This window comes from Lichenostomus cassidix, chromosome 8, assembly GCF_008360975.1.
Source record: "Lichenostomus cassidix isolate B80296 chromosome 8, HeHo_3.0, whole genome shotgun sequence".
Taxonomy (NCBI): Eukaryota; Metazoa; Chordata; class Aves; order Passeriformes; family Meliphagidae; genus Lichenostomus; species Lichenostomus cassidix.
In genome coordinates, this window is record NC_139489.1 from 13,773,693 (window position 1) to 13,793,339 (window position 19,647).

Here is a 19,647-nt window from a genome sequence, read left to right on the forward strand (position 1 = left end):
TTATTTCCTGGTTTTCGGTGACTTAAGTAAGAGAGTGATGATTATTCTTGCCATTTTTTCTTCAAAAGCTAGGGTGTTATAGACCAGACCAAGAAATTTAAAAAAAGAAAAATTACTGACAGAATGCAGTAGACAGAATGACTGTTATGACTGGAAAGACACCACCACAGAGAAATAGCAGCAATTAGGCTGTAAAATACTTATTTTTAATAGATTATAGTTATATATCCTTTCTTAAATTCAGTTTTCTCCCCAAGTTGGCCAATTTTGCTTATTTCCTGAGTGTTTTCAATTTTAGAAAGTGATAACATAGGACACAAGTAGTACATTAGCATTTTCACTGTTAGGGTCACCAAGTAGACAGAGCAATGATCTGTGTGCAATAAGGGATAGAACTGAGAAAGAAAATGAGCCTTGTAGGATTTTCTGCCACAAACACAGCCGTGATAAATCTCCCTACATCTCTCACACATTGCTTGCCCTGCTTCCAGATTCTTTTTCATTCAACATTTCTGGTTTTCAAAGGTCAGCTTGAGAATGGAAAAATGCTGAGTAAGGTTAAAAAATCAGTCTTTCAAAAGTCAACAAAATTTAACTTCCAGAGGCAAAATATACTCCTGTCATAGATATTGGAAATAAAGCTGTTTCTGTCATTTATGAGCAGACCATAACTACCTCTCCAGGCAGGTGAAAAAGAACGTGGGGTGTGTAAACTGATAATTTCTTGCTGTCAGAAGGACATTCTGTCAGCTTGCAAAAATACTGATTGTTGCTTTGGCCTTTAGTACCTTTACAAAAGCACTAATAAACATTTTTATTAACTAAATTTTTTTAGTGTTATTTAGGTCATAGGAAATCATTCCTCACAGTGCAGAAGAAAATTTTCATTTTATCACTCAGGTTAACGCAGACTTTGGACCTTTATACTGCAGCTTTGCCACAGGTGCACCCTGAAGAGGAAGCAGACTTACACAGAATATGTTAGTGATAATGGTGAGTGGGACAACAGACCTTGTTCACAGGAAGGATTAAGCTCCTGGAGCTTTAAAACATAATACAGGGGTGGGTGGTGCTGAATTCCCTTTGTCCATTTGATCTTAGCAGCTGTTCCTGAAGTTGATGCTATTCAAGGGAGAACTCCCCAAGCACTCTGCTGTGCATCATGGATCGGGTTTGGCTTATGTTTTTTTAAAAGGCTAGCCAGGAAAGGAAAAGTCTTTGTGGGATGCATTCAGGCAAAAGTATCAGAGGAAATTTTACCTTATGACAAACTGTAGCCCAACATAGTCCTTCACTGATAATGCACCAGTTTGGTATTATGTAGTCTTTGGAAACTACAGTGAGAAGTAAAACACAGCTTTCCAAAGTGATTCATAGCACGGTGACATAAGGAGGATTTTGGTCTAGAGAAAGGGTGGTGTCTTTGGAAGTTTAGGGTCCTAAGGGATACAGTAAAAGATAACATTAACTATTTATTTTACTCTCTTGAGTAATATCATAAATAACCTGTAGTGGATGTCAGGTCTTTGACAATAACCCAGATTTTAAGAGAGTAACTCCTTTAACAGTTTTTTCCTTCTTTACTTGGGCTTGCTTGAATCTATTCAACTGAATTATCTAGAGATTCCTTTTATTTTACTTTATAATTCAGTTTAAAAATAATCAAACAACTTGTGTTATTTCATAGCTGTTCTGCTCTGTCATGCTCTGTTCTGCTCTGTCATGTTATCCTAAAAATTAATTTTAGTTCAATTTCTTTTATAAACGTATTTTACAGAAAAAATTAGAGAAACTTTGAAGATGTGTTTGTCATTTCCTCTTTGTAATTATTTGCTAAAAAGTGGGATTAAGAATTATAATGGGAAAAATATTAAAGATCCAGAGGAAACTGCTTTATGAAATGAAATCTACTAAATACCTCTAAAAGCTTAAATTCAAGCTGGATGAAACTGTAACATGAACGGTAGGACAACAGCCTCCTACAATTCAGAAAGAGATGGACTGATCCACAGTTTGTTTGCATTTGAATTCAAACTCATCTTCTTAAGTACATTCAAAAATGCTGTTTGCTGGAGTGGTTTCTATAGCAGTGTCCTGCTTGATTACAAATCAGCAGGGCTGACGAACCCTGGACTAGCAGAAGCTCATTAAAATGTCTGATCCTGTTATGCAATAGGCCAGTGGCAGCCTGTGACTCCCTTATTGTCTCTTGGTGTAAGAACTGTGTCTCGACAAAGCCCAGCTCATAGGGCTTTCATGTCTCTTTGTGGAGATGCATAAAAATAACCTCATAAGCCAGTCTGTGGGTTGTGCTCTGCTCTAGTAAGCGCTTTAAGGTCTGCTCTCAGTTACAGCTCACACATTAGAAACTCCAGTCATGCAGTGATCTTAATAGATGTTTCTGGAGCCCATTGGAGGCTCCAAAGATGAAGAGACCTGTGGCAGGTTACAGGACTTTACATTCTTAAGCCCACGTGTGTGATCCAGTCCCTCCTCTCCCTCAGTGTCCCACTTTGTGAGAGTCACTTGGCTCAGTGTTTAAAAGACATTCAACTTCTGGCTGAAAGTTTCCTCTTCTCTTGCACTTGGGCAGTGAGATTTCCCTGTTAGGTTAAAAAAAGCAGAGAAAGAGATGCCTGTCTTTCCCTAGGGGTTTGGCCAAGGACACCAAGAGTCACCAAAATATCCACGGATTAGATGTTGTTGTTACCTGTCAGAGTAGTAAGTCTTTGTGATGAGCCAAAGACACAAAAAGCAAACTAAGCTTCAGGGATGCAAGTTGGTGCAACACAAAGAGGATGCTGACTCCACAGAAAAGAAACCACAGCCAAAACTTTTGAACAAGACTGCCTCAGGGTGAGTGACAAGATGCCAACTAAAACACGGACTGCCACTATTTCACTGCTCCTCCCCAAAACTGTCTGCACAGTTATGCTTTTGCACAGGACCTGGTTTTTACTGCACTTTCATCTGAGTCAGTTCAGCTCATTAATTCTATTTGTTTTAATTTTTTGGTTAGGCTAGAATTCAGCAGCTTAGCAAGAGAATTGGCTCACAGAGTGTTCCAAATATGCTGGAGCAAGTATGAAACAATCTAGGAGAGAAGAGAGAGAAAAGAAAGAACGGGAAGAGGAATGGGACTCCCCAGTTTTAGTGTCAATGAGGCATTAGATGCTAATCCCTTTCAGGGGGCTACACCCACACATTTCTCTCTCTGCAATCTTCTTTCTGATTAAAGATGGGAGCAGATATTTACCTCATTTAACTGTCTCTACACATTATATGGGTACCATAGGCACTCAGTTTTTCCTTCCATTCTGGGAGGCAGGCTCTCATTGGATTTGCCCCAAAGACCTTTGGAGGAAGATAAAACATCAAATGGCTACAATGCCTGCAGCAACTCAGGTTCCCTTCTGAAATCGTTCAGACTATTAGTAGTTCAAGGGACCTCTTCCATGAGGCAAGGAGCAGCACAGATAATGCCATTTAGTTCAACTATGTTGAAGAGTTTCAGTGATGAAGATACTTCATGACAAATTTTGATGTTAGTAGCTATAGCAACCCATGCCATGAAACAGCTGTTCTCCTTCCCACCGTGTCCTGTACTACACATACACCATCTTTGGAGAATATGTGCAATATTTTGCATGTCTGCTTCAATCTTCATCTGAAAAAGCTTTACAAAAATTTGTTCAGCATCTCACTTCTGAAATAACATTATAGGCAGGGGTAAATGTCACTGAATCTTGTGCATCTAACTGCTCTCCTTCATTAGAGCAGCTGCTGAGGTACTTGTGCAAATGCCCTTATCAAACACTACCACTCAAAAGGGTTTGAAATTGTTGTAGTGTGTTTGTAAAGAAGAAAGAGACAAAGGTAGCACCAGGGAAATGAAGAGAAGCTCCACAGCTTGTGAAAAGCAGCAAAATAGCATTTCAGAGGAAAGCAATGAATGAAGTGTGTTAGTTTGGTGTCTGCAGAAACAGAGTGTGGTTTATCTGATCTCTCAGCAGTCATGAAGACAAGACTTTTTTACTGTCAGCAAATAAGCAAATGTGCCACAGTTCAGCACCACAAAAACACAGAACCCCAAACTCTGAAGGGTTGTCAGAGAAAAGGGAGCAGAAGTGGTGTTAATTTTAAACACGTGGGAACTGAGGCACCAAAGTATTGAGTGTATCTTTAGAGAAATCCATTCCATAACCAAGGGCTCTAATTTATTTTCTCAGCTCCAATTTCAGATTATTAGAACATTCCATTTCAATAGAAATATGTCGCTGACACTCTCAGCTGAGTTTACCATTAATTTTCAATCCTATGAAGCAGCACAGGCCTCAGAGCTACCAGGAGTGACACTGCGTGCAGATACAAATCTCCTTCCATGAGAAAATTTACTGTAGCATAATTTATTGACTGTAAAAAGAAGAATTAAAAGCTTTCACCCAGTGCTACTATCAACCAAGTGAAATATCTAGGAAAATAAAATTTCTAGAATGATATTTTACCACAACACAGTCCTTCCAGTCTGATGCCCACAAAGCAACACTAAGTGTTAGAGAAGAAACATAATGTAATAATTCCAATCCTGTGTATCTTTAGCTGATCTCTGATTAGCTTGCAGAGCCATTAAACTACAGTTGTCCACACAGAACACAGCTGATACTCCAGTTTTTAAGCATTCTCAGCTGCAACTAGTTTTGAACAGTTGAAACTGAAACCAGCCTCTTCCTAGAGGGGTGCTTCATGTCACTCTGCTGGAGTACAGTATGAGCTAGGGTGAGTTAAAGACACTTAAATCAAAATCCTTTCCTTTTTCTTTTAGGATGAGCTCAGCAAAAGAATTAGGAAACATTTGTGTATGTGATTGTCTATCACCCTTCAGTCTGGCGAGTGCTCATGCTCAAGTGCCTATGTACATCCTAAACTTCACGTGCACAAGTGACATCACCTGCATTAGGAAAAGAAAAGGAAATTTCAAGATAGATTACCAGCTGAAAGGAAACTCTGTAACTATTTAGCAAAAATGCAATATTCAAATTAATATGTTAAAAATATAATCAAATACTTATAGTTTAAAATAAATTTAAAGGACACTAATATGGAAGTGAACAGTATTTCCTAGCTATCTCTGCCCAGACATGCTGTGTCTGCAGACAGCTGGCCTGCCTCTTGCACACTGTGTCTGCAAAAGAAATGCAAAATCCAAACCAAAACTAAAGAAAATATTTTTAAATCTAAATGTTTAAAGATAATAAGAAAGTCTTGGTAATGTGAGTTGTTTTCTCTTTAGTTCTTAATGTGAAGCCTCCACAAAGAAACTTCTCATTCACCAGTATTCACAGTTTAAACACAAGTCCAGCTGGTGGAATGTCTTTCTGTCCAGAACTGGAAAGACAATGATGAGTAACTTGTTCTCACATGTCTCTAGGGTAATATTTTAAGAATGGTTTTCTGTTATTTCAAGAAATAAAGTGAACTGCTTAACAAAAAAAACAGATTGAGGCCAACAAATGGATCTTAAAAAATGTCCTTAAGTGAAATAATTTTTGTAAAATTGTTATCAGAAATTGCATTCCAGAAAACACCTGAACATTCCACTCCATGAGCTTAGGTTACTACTTTGAATATCTGCAGAAACAACATCTAATCTTGTATGCTGTGGGTATGGTAACAACTCTCTTATGCACCTCTGCAGTCATTGTCCGGGCTGTGACATGTGCTTTAGAACACTTAGATTATTATTATTATTATTATTATTATCATTGTTGTTGTTGTTGTTATTATATCAGGTTTCTTTTGAATGAAAACTGGTATTCTGCATTGTACAACTGGATTTACAAAAAGTTGAATAGTGCTCTTTTGAAATGAAGCCAAAGAAATATTTTTTAACATCTGCGTTGGAGCATAAAGAGAATCCACAATAAATAAAAAGGGCATTTTTTCAAATAAAAATGATCACTAAGTATGGTGGGAAAGGTTTGTTGTCATATTGAAATCACTTGAAGTTCTGAAAACTGTAAAAGAAAAAATCAAGGTGATTTGTTTTAGGTTCAATCATAAATTATACTGTTATTTCTGTCTCCATATCCACAGAGCTGACAGTTACCTTTCCCCGGTGACTAAAGTACACTTGCTGGATTTTGAAAGGCAGCTGCAAAATGAGGTTAGGAATTCCTCAGCTAGAAGAAAGCAATCTTGATTTTAATTTCAAACACCCAGTAGTGTGTGTGTGTGTGTGTGTGTGTGTGTGTGTGTGTGTGTGTGTGTGTGTGTGTGTGTGAAATTGCCAATAGAAGGAATGTGTGTGCAAATTCCATAAGGAAAAAAACATGTTCATTTCCCTCTTATACTATCTGTAGGAAAGGGAGAAACTTCTTTTTAGTGGTACAGTGAGGTGCCAGCATGTAACATAATTCCTTGATTTAGTGCAAAGTTTTAGAGCAGAGGATTTAAGACATTACTACCTGCAGTTGTGTACTTCACCTCTTGCTGGAGGTGACTGCCTGTGGAATATCAAGCAGAGCAGTTAAGAGGAGAATGTCTATTCCTTCCTGACAGAGTTGTCTCCGGGAAATGGAAAAAACCACAATATGGCTGCACGGGAGAGACAGCAAAGGATGACTGGTGTTGGTGTGTGGAAAACTTGCACAGGAAAACAGCTGAGGGAAAGCTGGGAGCAGAGAGGCTCACAGGCGGCATCGTTGCTCACACTTTCTGTTACTAGAGCAGGGCTCAGTGCCAGCTCCAAGTGGGAATTTAATCATGGAAAACATCAGCATGAGATACTACAGAGATCCAGTGTCGTGGGATGCAAGTGTGTGGAGTCCTTGGGGCAGTGCTTCACCCTGTGTTTATCTCAGGGCTAAAAGGAAAGACCTTTCAGGGGGAAATTAATGCCTTTCAGAGCATTCATGGGCAAACCTCAGTGCTGCTCCATGTCCTGAGAGCCGCAGGGTTTCCCTGTGAGCTTCTAGAGGTCACAGATCTTGAGGAGCTGCACACACAGACCTGAGGATGGTGAGAAATACAGCAATCCATGTCCTGTGATTCTGCAAACAGAGGCAGAACTGGTCTGGCTTCAAATATATATATGCAGTTTAAAATGTTAAAAACAGTAAAGAGATTTTAAAAGGAAGATAACCCAGACCCACTCATGTATAGAAAATGGCACAATTTTTTAACATTGTTGTCTTCTAAACCTAATGTATAAGCCAACACTGAGTTTGTTACTGACAGAGGCTCTGAGCATCCCTGCAGCCTCTGCCAGCCGGGGACCACGGTACCATCACCATCTCCCCAGTTCAGGTCTCTGAATTTTTGGAGGCTAATACTTGGTTGTTCATCTCTTCCTCTTTTCCTGAATAATGCCTAAATATTCTGCATGGTGAGGCTGTGGATTTGGAATTGCTCCTCTTTGGTCAAAACACAGAGGTAGCCTGCCAGGGCCTTCAAAGGGAGAGACTGGTGCTGTGATTCCTGCAGGGAAGGGGTTCTGAGTGGGGAGAAAAGTCAAATTTCTGAACACGGTAAAATGCATTAATAATTTCAAATCTAATTGCTTATTTTCTGCGGAAAATTGCACATAGTGGTGCCATTTAAACTCAGTGGGATAGTAAGCCAGTCAGAAGATAACACTACACTTCATTTCAGTGGAACAATAGTGGCATCCAGTGGTCAGTCAGCAAATTCAAAGCACTGCTTCTCCAGGGTTTCAGTGGGGGACTGTGATCTGCTCATACACCTTGTAGTCTGTCCTTGATTGCTTTTTTTTTTTTTTTTTGAATGGTGGTAGATAGTACTTTTCCTCGGAAATCGAGTGCATTTGCATTTCTGTAGAAAGAGCAGAAAACATTTTCCAAAGTCCAATCATTAAAATGTTAATTCTCCAAGGCCCCATTGCAGTTGGCAAATAACTGTAGGGAGGGCAGAGTCGGCCTTGGTGTGAACACATTTGATCTAAAGGCTCTGTTCTTGTGACGAACAAGGTCAAACAAACAGTCATACATCATTGCAGCTATCTTCTGTGTTTGGTTCCTCTGACTGTCTGAAAGAAAATCTGTGTGCAGCTTTATAAATCACCAGGAGTAATACTTAGGTTGCTGTAAATCCTTGGAAACTTATTTTTCCGTGTCGCTGAAGTCAGTTGCATCATGTCTCCTTACTAGCCATCTTTTATATTAGGAAAATTTGTTATGTAGCTTTATATAATTTTTTCCTAGACTAAAAGCAAGTTTTAAGATAATATGATTTACTGTATTTGGTTTTAGAGTCTCACCTTTAAATTGTGGATGGAGAGCTTCCATTCATACCAGGCTGATCATCTTAATGCCCATTGCCTCTGTTCCTGCACCAAAAGAGAGGGGCTGTTCCCTCCACCAGAACTCTGAGTAGCCCATTTACATCCATCTTCTCTTTACTCCATTTAGATTTCAGCCAAACCAATGAACCTAACTCTGACTCAGTGATGACAAAATATTTGGCTGCAGTGTCAGTTCTGCAGGGAAAAAAATGCTGTAAATGAGATCGTGGGATACCTAGGAGGAAAATGTAATAAAATTACACTAACATCTTGTAACAAGCATAGTATTTTTTGCCATCAGATATAATCCTGACAAAAGTTTAAAGATTCATACAGGGAACTTGGTTTTGAGTGGTGTAACTTCATAGTCATATTTGCACATCAGCCAAGGGGAAAACAAAATACTTAACAGCCTGGATTCAGATCTCTGCAGTGTAGATATTGATATACCACCCATGATTCTCACAAGTAATTGTGAATGTTCTGAACAGTATATCTTTCTAATGTCCACCTTAAAAATGAAATACAGTTTTTACTTTCAGTGAAAGTAATAGCATAAAATATGTTGAAGCCTTACATCTGCCTGTATTGATAGCAATCATGTCTATCCTAAATATGTCAAATGTAAGTTCCATAGTGTTTAGCCCATTTCAGGTTTATACATTGTCTTTTAACATTTGTTCTACTTGACAAATAAAGATATACAATTAATTATAATTAGGTGGTGTGACATCTGACAGAGAAACTGAGTTACCTTTTTTGAAAAGCTCAGAAAAGTTTACTATCCTATAAATTAATTATATGGCTGTCAAGTGACAGGAGGGGCATTGTATACAGGGGACAGGGGAAAACCTTGCTCAGTTGTGGTTAGATGCTTTCTGCCCAACAAAAAGATGTCTTCTATCTCAAATGTTTTGTGCATTTTATGTAGGCTTATGAAATTCCCAGTTCTGATTTTGATCAGGTTTGCCTATCCCCTTCTTTTTCCTTCTCTGCCTTCAAATATGTAAGGTCCCAGCTCAGTCCCCATTGAAGTGAGTGCAGACTCCCACTGACTGCAGTGGGAATTGGATTAAATCTCTAAAACAACAATTACATGCCTAATTGCTTTTTATTGCTCACTTAAAAATGCATTCTTTGAAACACTACCAATATTTGTAAGGGCTGAGAGTTTAATGTGCCAAACTATTTAGGTTATTTGGAGGCCTATTTTCCACCAGTGCCTGGGGATTTAAATAAATGCTTTAAAAGAGTCTTATTTACATTATGCATTTATAACAGAAGTGTTATATTGCATCATTATTCTTCATATTGATTTTCCTCTAAATGCCTAGACTTTGCTGCTTTGAAGTCAGTGGGAGATCTGCCTCAACTTCATCCAAACTGAAACTGGGAGCTAACATGAGGAAAAGGGGATGCAGTTTTCCGACCATGCTGAGGAAAGACAAATTTTGTGAAATACCCTTGCTAGAACTCTGCACTGAGTGTCTCTTCTGGAGATCACCCTTGGCCTGTCCATTCCTCAGTGGGCAGTCCCTCAGTTTCCTCTGAGTATCAAGAAGCCCTGTGTCAGTTTGGTGGTGGCTGTCAGTAGTGGCTGCAGTGACTGTGCTGGTTGGAGAGTGGCTCAGAGAACTTCCTCTTCTGCAAGGGGCAGCCTGCAGGAGCTCAGCTCTCCCTGTCACAATCCTGACTCTAAAATATGAACCCCATACAAGAACGGGTGTGTGAAGGTTCTGCAGAAATTAATTAACCATCAGAGATCTTTTCCTTAGCCTCTGAGCCTCTGAAAAAAAGTAGTCACTGAAGGAAAACAGTGCAATCCTCTTCCTATAAAATCTATTTGAAAGAACCAATATAATTAAAGCAACCCTGAGTCTCACAAGCATTGGCCTAGAGGAAGATTATAAAATCTGAATTTGGCTGCATGCCTAATGACTTTTCCTACAGAAGTGTTAGCAACCTTCATTACCAGTCTCCCCTCTGAATGTGCAAACCCCATCTCTGCCACAGAGCTCTTCTAACTATAATGGACCAAATTCAGCCTTCTTTTTAAATGAATACAACAGGAATGCTCTGCACAGGCTTGGAAATACTACTGAGCAGTGCTGTTAGGCACCATAAGGAGACAAGTCAGATTTGGGAAATGGATTGAAATGGTTACAGAATTTTTTCTTAGTTTGACAGAGAATTGGCAAAGGACATGTTGAAAGCAAATAGCCTGAAATGCCATGAATCTACCCACAAATCAGCTGATCAGTAAATAAAAATAACCACGCCATGAGATTACATATTAAGGTGGAGAGTACATACACACTACTACTTTCAGCAGTATTTCAATGTTTGATGTTTGCAGATCTTCCAAGGGGGTCAGATTTTTCTAGGAATTAAAAGAGTATACCTCAGTTTCCTATAATATATTGATATGCTCAAGACTCAATTAAAAGCATTTCAAGATCATATCTTAAAATGCTACAGTAATAAAAAAAACTGTGCTACTTTCTGGTGGACAATACTGTTCCTCTAGAGCTAATATAAAAGTAAAAAATTACCTTTCTGCTAATTCAGTGAAGGTGAATAACTTAAGACAAACCTATTAAAATATGTCAAGGCTAAGAGTAGCATATAAGCACTTTTTTTTGCAGGACTCTTGCTAAGTGTAGAAGGTTTTCCCACAAAACCATAGACTGAGAAGATGGCTTCCAACTCTGATTTTCTTTGTTTGCAGCCCTGCATTTCATGCTGTGACTACAGGCACAATTTTTTTCCCTAAAAGCTTTAACTTTTTTACAGTTTAAATTCTCATGGTCAAATTTATCTGCATAGCATAATTTTCCTTGCCAGTATTGTTTGATTAGCAAGATGTTACTATGATGCTAGAGGCAAACATTTTCAGTACAATTAAGAACACTGTGAAACTAGGGCAAAGCTGAAGATTGCTGAACACAGCAAAGTGAAAGGACATTAATGTGGAACATAATAATACTGAACTTTATCATATATTGTAATGGCAGTGGATCAAGCAAACACTTCTGGTCTGATGGAAAATGGTTGTGCAACAGGACTGACATGATAAAAGAAAAGGTCAGTTGTGTCCCTATGCCTGATCAGTTAAAGCAAACAATCCTCCTCCTCAATTCCATTTTCTTAGTGATGCTCTCCCTGTTGCTGGGTCTGAATGGTATCTGACTGCTGCAACACAGTGGTCAGTTAGTGCAATGCAAATGGAAGGGTTATATTTGACCAGATAATTCAAACACAAACATGAACATAACACTTTTACAAACTAAAACCAACAAAGACCAAGGTTCCTCAAGCTTAGACATTATAAGTGTTACTACAACTACCTAAGGTCACCCCAGCAATTTTTCAGTATGAGCAGCAATGATTTTAGAGCCCATTACCCAGCTTTCAGCAAGCTCAGGTCCATTTCCATGGCAACATGAGATGCAGCCGTCCGAAAAGTTGTGAGAAGGCTGTGACTTTTGGCTCCAGTGCAGAGCATGGCTGATGACAATCCACACAGCTGTAGGAATTAGTCTCCACTGCAGGCTTTAACTAAATGAAATAGAAAAATAAACATCCTATTAATTGTCTGTGTGTGTGTATTATTGTACAATTTAGCTTTTTAAAGATTTTATGAAAGAAGTCTTTGTAGGAGTGTTTATTGTCTAGAAAGTTCCAATACCTGCATTTTAGTTGTAGCCCAAGCCTTTGCAATAGAAACTTGACCTGATTCTTTCTTTCTTCAGTTTTTCTGTTTGTTTTTTTAAATTAAGTGCTTTTTCAGTTTCTCCTCAGCTCTGACTTGTCCACAGCCTTTGGCAGGGGATGACAGCCCGTGTAACACTGTGCATACATAGTGCAGGGTATAGCTGTTTGGCCAGGTTTATAAACTGGAATAAGCTGGTGACTGACAGTAGATTGAATAAATTGAGGATGTGATGTGACAAATGGTCTCAGGAAGAATTTGTGCAATTTAATAAAGTTTGCGTGAGAAAAATACTCAAATCTCTGGAAGATTCTTAAGTGTCCTAGTTAATGGAAGCGTGCAGCCTTCTGAAAGGTAATTGCCCTGCACACACTGTTTGCAGGCTGAACAGCAGCTGGATGTAGCTGTGGCCCTTGGAGCCATTCCAGACACAGGGGAATGTCCTGCCCTTCCTGGAAGCCAAACAGCTACCCTAGCTGACTGCCCTGCATATTAACACAAGAGGAAAACTGCCAAGCTCTAGTTTAACACACCAAGCTGTAAAATGTGGTGGCTCAGGGGAGCTGTACATTCTCTTCAGCCACATCTCCCCCAAAAACATTCATCCATGGGAGGGGCAAGGTGGTCACCCAGGGGCTGCAGCTCCAGCACTCTGAACTGTGGCCATGAGCCCTGATGGCATTGCTCTTTGCCAAAACACTTCTGGCACCCTCTCACCTTGCCCAGCTGCCATGGCATGGCAGTGATTGATGGCACCAAGCATGCAACAAGCAATCTGTGGGTTAGGCAGCTTTATTCTCCTAACAGGATTTTCTGCTTGCACAAGTTCCCGAAACACAGCACAGCCTGCTTCTACTTTGAGCATATTGAATTTTAAGCAACAGACTAGAAAAGTACATGGGAGGGTGGCATAATACTGTACAACATATGGCTGTTCTGGTCTGCCATGCCCAAATTCTGTCTAGCATAAATAGGCTCATTTCCCACTGACATCAAGAGTTGCTGTCTTAGATTATTCCATACTGAAATCTAAATATGGATCTTGATCATCTCCCACATTATCAAACAAAAACTTGTTGTCCAAAGCCAGGCAAAATTCTCCTAACAGCTCTAGCATACGCCATCACTCTTTCCCTGACAAGTGATTTTCCCCTCATTGCACTGACTGTCCTCTGATTCAGCAGATTACTAGCAGGACAGCCTGGAGAATGTGCCTCTTCCAAATGAACAAAGCAAGAAATAACTCAGTTCTGGCTCCCAGCTTGGTCAAAATGGTGCCAGAACTGCACCACACCCTGACCAGCACCCCTCTAGGTGTGAGACAAGAAAAGTGATGCTTAAGGGAGGCTGAAAATTGATCCCTGATTCACTCCCAGGCCCCCTGCTCTCCAAGAGCAGCCATGGTAGGATGTGGGTCATGATTAACATCCACCCCAGAAAAGGACACACTCAGACATTCTTTTCTTTTCCTGCAGCTTTTCTGGTGGAATAAGAGAGAAGCCATATCAGCTGTCAGTGAGATGCCCTTTGGACTGATGTTTTACAAAGTGATCTGATGTGTTGGATCCCTAATTGCACTAATGGACCTAATGAACCAAACCTCCTGGGAGGAAGCAGAGAACATCACAGTGAGAGAGGCATTTAAAACTAAATCTAATAAAATGCTTGGAAATATATTGCCAGGAGCAGCTGTACCTCAGAGGTGGTGGTGGTGGTTCATAAGTCCTATTCACTCTCCAGCTATTTTAATCTCCAAGAGAAGTTGCATTCCCCTTGGCTGGCAAAACCAGACCCACCTCACTCATGACTGTGGAGAGCAACACAAAGACAGCTCTGCACCACCCGAGCCACAGCACCCACAGTCTCATGGTGTGCAGGAGTAGTTTCTGCCCTAGCACCCTCTCCTTCCAGGATGCTCTGTGTACATTCATCCCGTTGCACCCCACCTCATCCACCTACAAGGTGCTGGTAAAAGAGCAGGATGCTCCAGGGTTCACCACTCCCAGCCCTGGTTCTGAGAAGATGACCCTTAACAACTTTTGGAGTTCTTTTGCCTGTGCTTTTTCCACAGGATTTGCAACTGGCAGTCATGAACCTCTGCTGATTTCCCATCTTAGCCTTGCACCAGCAACGTGGTCAGCCCTGAAGAGGAGAGGCTTATGAACTATGTTATTTCTTTATACCAAAGAAAAAGCAAATAAACAGGCAAATCTCTCATTTTCTAATGTACCCTAATGTGCCTAATGTACCCTAATGTACATAGGTGCCTAATGTACCCTATGGTTATTAACCGACTGTCTGCTGGTTTTAGTATCTGTTTTAAGCTGTTTTCTATAATTGTTTTGTCTGAAATGGGAGTGTGTAGGGCACAGCTTTCTTCATGGTTCTACGATGATTTTTAATTACTGAGTGGCCTAGCATTTGGATGCTCAGAGGTATCTTTTTGTAATAAAACAGGTTATTTCTGTATCTCCCCTGCTGTAACTGCCTGGTATATAACATCTTTTATTTGATTTTTATTTTCTTAAACTGGGAAAAGAAAGAAGCAGGACCCAGCTCCTGCAGACTTGTGTTTTGGCTAAAGCACCAGCAGCCTTTGAGTTTCCGTGACCAACCTGCAATTTGGTGCTGGTCAAAGTAACTGAGTGGAAGGCAATGTGGGGTTTGTTATGCTGTTGTTGCCATAGAATTATTTAAAAGGTATTTCATTGCAGGACGGCAAACTTCAAGAAACAACAGTAACAACATGAGTCTTTCACATTTTTCTCCAGTTACCCTTGCTCCTGTTTATAAGTGCAAATATTTATGTATGAGCCAGGATAGTTTATCCCTCCTGCCGCCTTAACAGCAACATAATATTACTTTGCAGATCTTTAGTTCCACTCACACAGAGACCTCAGCCCATTTCAGGAAAGAGTTTAGCTGTTAACCCTTTCAAGAAGGACAGGAATTGTAAGATTATTACCTGCAGATAATGCTGCTCAGGACCAGCAGTGGAACCAGAAGTGTGGTCTGGAAGCAGTGGTTGTGAGGTCTTGTGCTGTGGCTGCTAGTCTGCCTTCCTCCCATTTCATCCTACAAAACAAGAAGACTGAAAATTTCATAGCCCCAGTTCAGCACCTGCAATAACACAGGAAGATCCCAGAACACAGTACTGGATGAAACCTAAGATTGTTCTCTCTAAGACACTCCTAACCATACCTGAGGCTCCAGCATGCACACTCATCTCAGTAACGGTGCTTATCCTCTCTAATGAGAAAGGCTTAGTGCCCCGCTCAGTCATTTCAGATTTCCCCAGTGGTCATATTTTCTACAACTGCCAGATTAGTTGCTGTCTGCTGGGCACCTCCCAGTTTGTCCAGAACATTCAGCCCAGTGTCCTGGATGTGACCTGCCACTGTCAAGCCTCCATGCTGCTAGTGCACTCATCCCATTAACAGATCTCAGAACAAAACTTGCCTTTTTTTCTCTACTTGCAACACCCCAACACCAATGGTTTATATTCAGTTTGTAACCCAGTAGGTTTCAATGATTTATTTTTGCAACAGTCCTTTCTATTTTGCATTTGATTATTTCTTTGGGTTTTTGTTTGTTTGTTTGTTAGGGTGTTTTCTTTCCTTTTTGCTTTATTTTCTTTGTAAACTGAAATGCAACTGCAGTCAGCTTTCCCCAGGGGAAGCCAAAGACATCTGCAACAGCAGCAGTGCTTGGAAGCTGTGGCCATAATCTCATACAGAAGGGTCCTCTCCTGAGGAACACTCAAGAGAAACTCATAGCTACGTCAAGGCTTCTGCGCATCACAGAGCACCTTAAGCAAGCTTTTTTATGAGTTTTATGCAATGTCAAATGCACTTTGACAGCCTGGGTACAGAGGCTGTTACTTGGTGCATCCCCCAATTCTCCCACACATAGACAAAGCAAGTGACAGACTTCTCCAAGTCTGCTCTCATGCAAGTCTGCTTTCACCCTGGACTTGAAACTGCTGCTCCATTAGGCATCATTTTTCCCCCACGCATAGCAATCTTAAGCCTTGCTCACAATCCCAGACTTCACCTCTTCCCCACGACTGTACACCATCCCTTGTTGCTGTAAAGAATTAGCTGGAGGGGGAAACATCTGCAAGCTTTGCAGCAAAGGCACATTAAAATCAGATGGACAGACAGTAAGGGAGTTCTCAAAGGGTTGCTGAGTGAAATGGGGAAAAAGAATTGGAGGACAAAAGAAAAGAATTAATTCTCCTGAGTCAGCAATGCCGCAACTCTGAAAGGAGCCTCCTGCTCACAGGATTCACAGGCTTTGAAGTGCCACCTTAACTGTACCAAAGCATTGCACCTGCAGATAGAGGGCAAAATTCACACAGATTCTTAGCTCAAAACATACAGCATCAGTTCCAAAGTGAACTTTTTTACACTAACACTAGCAGTATCCTCGGGATTTCTCTTCAAGCCCTCTACAGGAAATGACAGTAGCTACTGTTTCTTTTCCAAGGACACATTCACTTGTCGGCACATGTGGTACCCCTCAAGCACTGAGAGAGAATGTAAAATAGATATGACAATTCTGATAAGATGTAGTTTTATATAGGTTACAGTTTTCTAATTGGAAACCAGCCCTTTAATTTTTACTTTCCCTTCAACAACATTATAAAAACCTCCCTGCTCCCAGCCATTAACTATTTCACTTTAACTCAACATATGCGTTAGTTTTAAATACAGAACTAAACTCAATGTAGGCAGGTCCATGAACCCCTCTAAAGCTCTCTCTCTGTGGCCTGGGACATGACTTATGGCAGCAGCAGAGCAGAGCACCAGGCTGTTGTGTGCCTGTTGGGAGTTGATGTATGTCCTTCTTGCCCCTTTCATTTCCAGCTCCTCGAGACAGGCACGTGCAGTGGCTGTGACTTACCCCATGTCACAGCTTTACATCACCTCAGCTGATTCGGGTGGAGAACTGAGCAGCAGGAGAAGAACCTTTGGTGTTCATGCCATGCACAGTCCCCTCTGAAGGCAGGGCAGGAGGGGCACAGCAAGGCCCTGCAGCAGCCCTGCTCTGGGAGAAGGGCTGGAGGAGGACAGTTGCCTGCTTGCCAGCCAGACGTCAGTGCCATGTTAACCATGGCTGGGGGGACAAAGGCAGCCCGAACCTGCAGCTGCCTGCCCTCACCAAGAGCTTAATCATTTTTAAATTCGGAGAATGAATGCCATGACCTGCAATTATTCATCTTTTGTGTTGTTAGCTACAGCTCCCTGCACTGTGCCAAATCACACGGTTCCAGACCGGTTTGGTGGTTGGAGTCTTATCAACAACCACATCTTTACACTCCTCTGCCTGCCCTCCCCCTAAACCACCCCATCACCCCCCGGCCAGTCCCTGGTGAGGGGCTTCCAAGGGCTGCGCAGGATCAGCACTGCGTGCAAAGTCCCCAGGGTGGTGAGGGAGCCCTTGGGTGGCATATGGCCAGCAGGCACCACACAATGATGCCATCGAGGTGCTGGGCCGTCCCGGCAGACTCCAGGCAACGGGGAGGAGGGGACCAGGAGTGCCGTGTACCTTGCAGGGAACGTGCCGTGCCACTTCCCAGAGTGGCTCCTGCCGGCTGCCCCATGGCAGCACCGAGGGTGCACTGTCGGGGGAAAGAAACATCCACGCTGAAAGTACACCTTACCTGACAGATTGCAGACTGTAGCCTGAGCCCCAGCACAACCACCTCCCATCTCTGGTTTTAGCCCTAAAACATGCATTTCTCCAATGCACATTTTAGCCATCCACAGTGGTGAGCAGGGAGATGCCCAGGAGATGCAGGAAAAAGCTGCTGGTGCTGCTGCCGTGTCTTTCAGCTCTCAGGGAAGCAGAAGCTGCCATAGGGCACCACTCACCTCTGTGACTGCTCATGGGACAGACCTAAACCCAAGAAAATCTTTGCCCCTGCACCTGCTGTGCTGTGACTGGAAGAGCTGTGCTCTCCTACAATTTTCCAGGCTGGCTGAAGGACCAGCAGGTGCTGAGTAGTGGACAGGGGTGGGGACAGGGTGCAAGAGCAGCCAGGAGCAGGGACAGGGTGCCCAGGCCTCCTGCAGACACTCAGCTTGTCTGTGTGCAGCATATTGGAGCCACGGCATTGCAGAACTCTTTGGTTGTTTCCTTGTGCACAGTCAGGGCTGTGAGACTTCTGAAGGAACTACCGTCCATTAGGCAATGCTTATTAATGGGACACCTGGCTTCAAGGAGTCTTCAGATCTACTCAATTCATATAAACAAGGTTTTGTTTGATTTGTTGTTCCGATTATCATTTATATTTAAATGCACTCTTCACTACAGAATTGTAATCTTACACTTCTAAATGATACACAGGACTTGGCTCAGAGCATCTCCTGCTTCATGAGCTATGCTTACAATTAGACTTTTGATTTGTCGTGAAGTCATGGGGGTTACTCAGAAGATGAGACATGGGTTTGGCCCAAGTCATTTTTTATCCTGTGTGAACTCCCAGAGTTGGGAAGCAACCAAACAGAAGGCTGAGTACAGATATACCAGAGGGTTATATATTTGTACATGGGTTATAAACAATAACGTAACATTGTTCAAACCAGGAATAAGCAAATAATTGTACTTAAAATGATAGATGAGTACAACTTCCCACCTATAAAACTAAAATTCCAGAGGGGCTATAAATAGTAACATTTCTAAAATCACACCCAAAGAATACTTCATTGTAACAAAACTTGGCTTATCTTTAGTGGTATCAAGTTTTACTACTTTTTGAAGATACCTAAATAGACCTTTGACAGCTGCTACTGTTAGGTATTTGTGCTGCTGGGGCCATGGCATCTAACAGATGGAAAAGCAGATAATGCAATAACAGCATTCATGAGTAATATTTCACTAGTAGTAGTCATGGTCTTTAAATAATACTGGGCAAAGCAGAGCTGAGTCAACTTCACTCCTGGATCAAAGAAAGCTCCAGTTTGACTTTGACAATGTCAAAAATGTTCCTTGAAACGTAAAGAGGAAAAAATTTAAACCTCTTACCTGGAAAGATGCCTGATTGCCTGGGGGCTCTCCAAGGAGAGCAGTCATGAGGAACCTGCCAAGAGTCCACATGCTGCTGCACATTGTCTGACCAGGACCACCAGGACTCCTTCAGCGAGACCACTCACAGGCTCTCTTCACTGCTTCCAAAATGTGGCAGGAACTGTAAGGAGCTCCCAGCTGCATTTGGTGGGCAGGCAGTCCCAGTCACTGTGGCAGCTCAGGAAGCCCTAAGTCCTTATTCTCACAGTGACATTTCCCGCTAGAACCTGTGCAGAAGGGAGGTGCACAGAAATCAAGTGAGCAGAACACAGCAGTGCCACCCTGTCACAGAAAATGTTTTTGGTTTACTGTTCATAGAAACAGCACATCAAAAGAGCATTGCTTGTCTTCCAGCCAAACATGGAGACCAAATAAAACATTAGCAAAACCCCACTTTGCTGGGCTGGGTGAGGCACTGGTTGTGTCATCTCTGGCGTGTTGATACAAATACATGCTGGATCCAACTTGCCTTTCGAAATAATAGCTCACTCAATCTTCATTGTGGGATTAAATGAATCAACAGCCCTTCAGGACAGCTCCTGATAGAGCCTGTTACTACAATTTG

The 19,647-nt window shown here is 41.6% G+C and overlaps 1 long non-coding RNA gene across 3 annotated transcripts; it reads right to left on the reverse strand.

Annotated features, from left to right (window-relative positions):
- Nucleotides 1-7,073: 7,073 nt before the first annotated feature.
- LOC146433878 (uncharacterized) lies at nucleotides 7,074-19,421 on the reverse strand. Of its 3 annotated transcripts, XR_014853743.1 has the most exons (5): nucleotides 19,041-19,421; nucleotides 14,977-15,086; nucleotides 11,704-11,857; nucleotides 8,276-8,344; nucleotides 7,074-7,830 (listed from the first exon to the last, which is right to left on the reverse strand). It is a non-coding gene; the product is annotated as an uncharacterized LOC146433878 (long non-coding RNA). The 3 variants fall into 3 exon arrangements; XR_014853742.1 differs by having other exon boundaries at nucleotides 7,074-8,344; nucleotides 19,041-19,416; XR_014853741.1 differs by lacking the exons at nucleotides 7,074-7,830; nucleotides 8,276-8,344 and having other exon boundaries at nucleotides 11,514-11,857; nucleotides 19,041-19,414.
- Nucleotides 19,422-19,647: the final 226 nt, after the last annotated feature.